Raw genomic sequence first — 7,537 nt, 5'->3', positions numbered from 1 at the left:
TAACTTTAAAATTTTTTTTTTTTTTGGGGGGAATTTTTTTTAAAAAAAAAAATTTAAAAAAAAAAAAAAAAACCCAAAAATTTGGTTTTTTAAAAAAAAAGGGGGAAAAAAGGGGGAAATTAGGGTTCCCCCCGGGGTTTTTTGGGGGGGGGGGTTTTCCAAAAAAAATTTTAAAAAAAATTTTAAAAAAAAAAAAAAATTTTTTCCAAAAAAAACCCCGGGGGGAAAAATTTTTTTTAAAAAAAAAAAAATTTTTTTTTTTCCCCCCCCCCCCAAAAAAAATTTCAATCAAAAAAACCCGGGGAAAAAAAACCCCCCAAAATTTTTGAAAAATTTTTTTTTGGGGGGGAAAAATTTTTTTTTTGCAAAAAAAAAATTTTTTTTTTTTTTTTTTTAAAAAAATTTTTTTCTAAAAAAAAAAATTTGGGAAAAAAAATTTAAAATTTGGTTTTTAAAAAAAAAAAACCTTTTTTTTAAAATTTAAAAAAATTTTTTTTTTTAAAAAAAAAAAAAATTTTTTAAAAAAAAAAAAAAAAAAAAAAAAAAAATTTTTGGGAAGAAAAAATTTAAAAAAAAAGGGAAAAATTTTTTTAAAAAAATTTTTTTTTTTCCCCAAAAAAAAAAAAAAACCTTTTTAAATTTTAAAAAGGGTTTTTTTTTAAAAAATTTGGGGGGAATTTTTTTTTTTTTGAAATTCCAAAAAACCCCAAAAGGGGGGTTTTTTTCCCCTTTTGTTTTTTTTTTTTTGGGGTTGAAAAAGGGAAAAGGGGGGGCCCAAAAAACCCCTTTTTTTAAAATTTTTTTTTTTTAAAAAATTTAAAAAAAAAAAGGAAAATTTTTTTTTTTTTTTTTTTTTTAAAAATTACCCCCCCGGGCCTTTTTTTTTCCCCCTTTGGGGGAAAAAAGGGGTTTTTTTTTTTTCCCCCTTTTTTAAAAAACCCCCAAAATTTTTTCCTTTTTTTCCCCCTAAAAAAAAAAAACCCCCCGTTTAAATTTTTTTCCCCAAAAAAAATTTTTTTTTCTTTTAAATTTTTTAAGGGGGGAAAAATAAAAAACCCTTTTAATTTTTTTGGGCCCCCCTTTTTTTTTGGGGGTTTTTTTTTTCCAAGGGGGTTTTTTAAAACCCCCGGCAAAAAAAGGGGAAGGGGGGGGGGGAAAAAAACCCCCCAAAAATTTTTCCCCTTTCCCCCCCCCCCCCCCCCCCCTTTTTTTTTAAAAAAACCCCCCTTTTAAAAAAAACCTTAAAAAACCCCCAAACCCCCCCCTTTTTTTTTTTTTTTTGAAAAAAAAAATTTTTAAAAATTTTTTTTAAAAGGTTTTTTTTTAAAAAAAAAAAATTTTTTAAGAAAAAGGCCCTTTTTTTGGGAAAATTTTTTTTTTTTAAATTTAAATTTTAAAAAAAAAGGGAAAAAAAAACCCCCCAAAAAAATGTTTTTAAAAAAAAAAAATTTTTTTTTTAAAAAAAAAATTTTTTAATTTTTTTAAAAAGGCCTTTTGGGGAAAAATTTTAAAAATTTTTTTAAAAAAAAATTTTTTTTTAAAAAAAAATTTTTTAAAAAAATTAAAAAAAATTTTTCCCAAAAAAGGGGAAAATAAAAAAAGTTTTTTTTTTTTCCTTAAAATTTTTTTTTTGGAAAAAAAAAAGGGGGAAATTTTGGAAAAAAAGGGTTTTTTTTTAAAAAAGGGGGTTTTTTAAAATTTTTAAAAAAAATCTTGGGGGGGAAAATTTACCCCCCCCTTTAAACCCCCCTTTTGGGGGTTTTTTTTTAATTTTTAAAAGCTTTTTTTTAAAGAAAAAAAAAAACCCAAAAAAGGCCCCAAAAAAGGGGGCCCCCCCCCCCCCCCCCCCCAAAAAAAAAAAATTTTTTTTAAAAAACCCCCAAAATCCCTTTTTTCCCCGGGGCCCCCCCCCCGGGGGGGGGGGAAAAAAATTGTCTTTTTCCCCTTTTTTTTTTTTTTAAAAAAAAAAAAAATTTCCCCGGGGGGCCCCCCTTTTTCCTTTTTTGGGGGGGGGGTTTTTTTTCCCCGGGGGGCCCGGGGGAAAAAAAAATTTTTTTGGGTTTTTTTTAAAATTAGGAAACAAAAAAAAAAAAAAATTTTTTTTTTTTGGGTTTTAATTTAAAAAGGGGGTTTGGGCCCCCCTTTGGGGGGAAAAAATTTTTAAACCCCTTTAACCTTTTAAAAAAATTTAAAAAAAAAAATTTTTTTCCCCCCTTTTTTCGGGGGGGGGGGTTTTGGGCCCCCAATTTTTTTAAAAAGGGTTTTTTGGGGGAAAAGGAAATTTTTTTCCCTTTTTTTTAAAAAGGGCCCCCCCCCCCTTTTTGTTTTTAAAAAAAAAAAAAATTTTTTTAAAAAGGGGGGGGAAAAATTTGGGGGAAACCCCCTTTTTTTTGGGAAAAAATTTCCAAAAAAGGGGGGGGGAAAAAAAAAAAATTTTTAAAAACCCCCAAAAAAAAAAGGGAAAAGGGAAAAAAAGGCCCCCCCCTTTAAAAAAAATTTTAAACCCCCCTTTTAAAAAAAAAATTTTAAAAAAAAAAATTTTTTTAAAAAAAAAAAAAAATTTTATTTTTTTAAAAAAGTTTTTTTTTTAAAAAATTTTTTTAAAAAAAATTTTTTTTTAAAAAAAATTTTAAACCCCCAAACCTTTTTTTAAAAATTGGGTTTTTTGGGAAAAAAAACCCCCTTTTTTTTTTTTTTAAAAAAATTTTTTTTTTAAAAAAAAAATTTTTCCCCTTGGGGTTTGAAATTTTTTTTTAACCCTTTTTTTTTTTTTTTAATTTTTGGGTTTTAAAAAATTTTTTAAAATTTTTTTTTCCAAAAAAGGGGGAAAAAAAGGTTTTTTTAAATTTTTGGGGGGCAAAAATTTTTTTGGGGGGTTTTTTTTTTAAAAAAATTTTTTTTTTTTTTTTTCCCCCCAAATTTTTTTTTTTTAAAAAAATTTTAAAAGGCCAAAATTTTTTTTTTCCCGCCTTGTTTTTTTTTTTCCCCCCCTTTTTTTTTGGGCCCAAAAAAAAAAATTTTTAAAAAAAAAAAAAAAATTTTTTTTTTTTAAAAAAAAATTTCCCCCCCCGGGGAAAAAAAAAAAAATTTCCCTTTTTTTTTTTTCCCCAAAAGGGGGTTTTCCCCCCCCCCGGGGGGGGGGAAAAAAGGGGAAAAAAAAGGGGAAAATTCCCCAAAAAATTTTTTTTTTTTCCCCGGAAAAAAAAAACAAAAAAATTTTTTTTTTTTTTTAAATTTTTTAAAAAAATTTTTAAAAAAACCCCAAAATTTTTAAAAATTTTTTTTTTAAAGGGAAACCTAATAAAAAAAAAGGGGGGGGTTTTTTTTGGGTTTTTTTTTGGGAAAAAAAATTTTTTTTTAAAAAAACCCTTTTTTTTAAAAAAAAAAAATTTTTTGGGCTTTATTTTTTTTTAAGGCAAAAAAAAATTTAAAAAAATTTTTAAAAAAAAAAATTTTTTTAAATTTTAAAAAAATTTAATTTTTTTTAAATTTTTTTTTTAAAAAAAAATTTAAATTTTAAAATTTTTTTTTTAAAAAATTTTTTCCCCAAAATTTTTTTATTTTTTTTTTAAAAAGTTTTTTTTTAAAAAATTTTTTCCTTGAAAAATTTATAAATTTAATTTTTTTAAAATTTTTTTTTTAAAATTTTTAAATTTTTTTTTAAAAGGGTTTTTTTTTCCCCCCAAAAAAAAACCCCCCCAAAAAAAAATTTTTTTTAAAAAAAAAAAAATTTTTTTTTTAAAAAAAGGCCCCCTTTTTTTAAAAAATTTTAAAATTTTGGAAAAAATTTTTTTTTTTTTTTTTTTTAAAAGGGAAAAAAAAAATTTTTTTTTCCCCCCCTTTTTTAAAATTTAAAAATGAAAAATTCTTTTAAAAAAAATTTTTTTAAAAAAATTTTTTTAAATTTTTTTTTTAAAAAAAAAAAATTAAATTTCCGGGAATTTTTTTTTTTCCCCCCCAAAAAAAAATTTTCCCCCTTTTTTTTTTCCCCCCAAAAAAAAAAATTTTTTTTCCCCAATTTTTTTTTTTTGGGGGAAAAAAAAACCCCCTTTTTTTTGGGGGGGGGGGGAAAAAAAAAAAAAAAAAACAAAAGGGGAAAAAACCCCCAAAATTAAAAAAAAAAAAAATTTTTTCCCCTTTTTTTTCCCTTTTCCTTTTTTAAAAAAAGGAAAAAATAAAAAAATTTTAAAAAACCCTTCCCTTTTTTCCCAAAAGGTTTTAAAAGGGGGGAAAAATTTTTTTGGGGAAAAAATTTTTTTAAAAAAAAAAAAACCAAATGGGCCCCCTTTGTTGGCCAATCAAAAATTTCAAAAAAAAATTTTTTTTTGGGGGTTTTTAAAATTTTCCCCGGGGAATTTTCCCAAAAAAGGGCCTTAAAACTTTTTAAAAAAATTTTTAAACCTTCAAAAAAAAAATTTTTGGGGTTTTTTTCCCTTTTCCAAATTTTTTTTTTTTTTTTAACTTTAAAAAAAAGGGGGGGGTTTTTGGGTTTTAAAAATTTTTGGGTTTAAAAATTTTTTGGGGTAAATTAAAAAAAAAAAAAAAACCCCCTTTAAAATTTTTTTTGGGGAAAAATTTTTCCCCCAAAAAAGGGAAAGGGGTTTTTTTAAAAAGGGGGGCCCAAAAATTTTTTTAACGGGAAAAAACCCCCCCCTTTGGGGGGGGGGGGGGGGGAAGGGGGGGCCCCCCTTTTAAAAAAAAAAAAAAAAAAAATTTTTTTTTTTTTCCTTAAACCAAAATTTTTTTTTTTTTTTAAAATTTAAACCCAAAAAAAAAAAAAAAAAATTTTTTCCCCCCCAAAAATTTTAATAAAAAAATTCTTTTTGGGGAAAAAAGGGGGGGGTTTTTAAAAAAAAAAAAAAAAAAAAAATTGAAAAAAAAAGGGGGGGGGGTTTTTTTCCCCCAAAAAAAATTTTTAATTTTTTTTAAAAAAAAACCCCCCTTTTTTTTTTTCCCAAATTTTTTAAAAAGGGAAAAAAAATTTAACCGAAAGGAAAAAAGGGGGGTTTTTTTTTAAAATTTTAAATTTTTTGGTTTTTTTTTTTTTAAAAAAAATTTTTTTTTAAAACCCCTTTTTTTTTGGGGGTTTTTAAAAAAAAAAATTTTTTTAAAAAATTTTTTTTTAAAAAAAAATTTCCGGGAAAAAAAAAAAGGGGGGGTTTTAAAAAAAAATTAACCTTTTTAACGGTTTTTGGAAAAAATTTTTTTTAAAAAAAAATTTTTTTTTAAAAAACCAAAAAAAGGGAAAAAAAAAAGCCTTTTTTTAAGGGGATAACCGGGAAACCCTTTGGGTTTTGCCCAAAAGGCCCAATTTTTTTGGGGAAAATTTTTTGGGGTTTTAAAAAATTAAATAAAAAAAAAAGGGGGGGGTTCCCTTTTTTTTTTTGGGGAAAAAAAATTTTTTTTTTTAAAAAAAAAAGGGGGAAAATTTTTTTAATTTTTTTTTCCCTTTTTTAAAAAAATTTTTGGGAAAAAGAAAAAAATTTTTTTTTTTGGGGGGGGAAAAAAAAAAAAAATTTTTTTTCAAAAAAAAGGGGAATTTTTAAAAAAAAAAAAGGGGAAATTTTTAAAAAAAAATTTTTTGGGGGGGGGGGAAAAATTTTTTTTTTTTTTGGGGCTTTTTTAAAAAAAAGGGCCAAAAAAAAAAAAAAAATTTTTTTTTTTTTTTAAAAAAACCAAAAAAAGGGGTTTTTTTAAAAAAAACAATTTGGGGGTTTGGGTTTTTTAAAAAAGGGTTTTGGGGGAAAAAAGGGAAACCAAAAAAATTAAAATTTTTTTTGGAAAAAAAAATTTTTTTTTTTCCCAAAAAAAAGGGGGGAAAAATTTTTTGGGTTGGGGGAAAGGGTGAAAAAAAATTTTTTTTTTTTTTAAAAAATTTTTTTTTAAAAAAAAGGGGGAAAAAAAATTTAAAAAAAATTTTTGGGAAAAATTTTTTAAAAGGGGAAAAAATTTAAAAAAAAGGGTTTTTTCTTGAAAAGGGTTTTTTGGGAAAAAAAAAAAAAAAATTTTTTAATATTTTTAAAAAATTAAAAAAAAAAATTTAAAAAAAAAAAACCCCCCCCCAAAAAAAAAAAAATTTTTTTAAAAAATTAAAAAAAAAATTTTTTTTTTTTTTAAAAAAAATTTTTTTTTTTTTATTTTTCCCCAAAAATTTTTAAAATTTTTTTAAAATTTTTTGGGGGGTTTCAAAATTTTTTTTTTTTTTTAAAAATTTTTTTTTTTTAAATTTTCCCAAATTTTTTTTAAAAATTTTTAAAATATAGGGGGGTTTTTTTTTTTTTTTTTTTTAAATTTTTTTTTTTTTTTTTTTTTTTTTTGGGGGGGGGGGGGGGGGGGGGGGGTTTTTTTTTTAAAAAAAAAAAAAAGGGTTTTTTTTTTTTTTTTTTTTTTTTTTTTTTTTTTTTTGGGGGGGGGGGGGGGGGGGTTTTTTTTTTAAAAAAAAAAAAAAAAAAAAAAATTTTTTTTTAAAATTTTTTTTTTTCCCCCAAAGGTTTTCCCCTTTCCCCTTTTTTTTTTTCCCCCCCGGTTTTTTCCACCCCCCGGCCCTTTCCAAAAAAACCCCAGGGTTTTGAAAAAAACCCCCAAAAAAAAGGGGGGGAAAAAAAAATTAAAAAAAAAAAATTTTTTTTTTTAAAAAAAAAAAAAAAAAAAAATTTTTTTTTTTTTTAAAAAAAAAAAAATTGGAAATGCCCTTTTTGGGGGGAAAAACCCCAAAAGGGGGAAAAAACCCCGGGTTTAAAAACCCAAATTTTTTTCCCCCCGGTTTTTTTTTTTAAAAAAATTTTCCCCTTTTGGGTTTTTTTTTTTAAAAAAAAAAAAGGGGGCCCCTTTTTTTTTTTTTGGGGGGGGAAAAAAAAATTTTTCCCAAAATTTTGGGGGCCCAAAAAAAAAGGGGGGGTTTTTTTTTTAAAAAACTTTAAAAAAACCCCTTTTTTAAAAAAAAAAAAAAAAAAAATTTTTAAAAAACCCCCCAATTTTTTCCCACAAAAAAAAAAGTTTTTAAAAATTTTTTTTTTTTTTTTAAAAAAAAAAAAAAATTTTTTAAATTTTGTTTTTTTTTTTAAAAAAATTTTTTTTTAAAAAAAAAAAAAATTTAAATTTTTCCCCAATTTTTTTTAAAAAATTTTTTTTTAAAAAATGAAAAATTTTTTTTAAAAAAAAAAATTTTTCCCCGGGTTCCCGGTTTTTAAAAAACAAAAGGGGGCCCCCCCTTAAAAAAAAAAAATTTTTTTTTTTTTAAAATTTAAAAAATTTTTTTTGGGAAAAAAAAAAAATTTTTTGGAAAAAAAGATAAAAATTTGCTGTTTTTTAACTACTTTTTACTTAAAGAAAAATTTAAAAGCGTTTTTCCGCTTTTACTTTCCCGGTAAATGTTTTTGATTAAAATACTATATTTGAAGTTGTTTTTTCACTACTCAGTATAGCCCCTAGTGGTTACGATGACGGGGGGGAAAAAGTCTTTATTGCCCCCGGTGGTCCCCGGGGTTTTTTTAAAAATTTCCCCAAAAGCGATATCTTTTTTTCTTGATTTTTGGGG

The sequence above is a fragment of the Mercenaria mercenaria genome, chromosome 17 (assembly GCF_021730395.1).
Source record: "Mercenaria mercenaria strain notata chromosome 17, MADL_Memer_1, whole genome shotgun sequence".
In the NCBI taxonomy this organism is placed as follows: Eukaryota; Metazoa; Mollusca; class Bivalvia; order Venerida; family Veneridae; genus Mercenaria; species Mercenaria mercenaria.
This window is presented reverse-complemented; position numbering follows the sequence as displayed.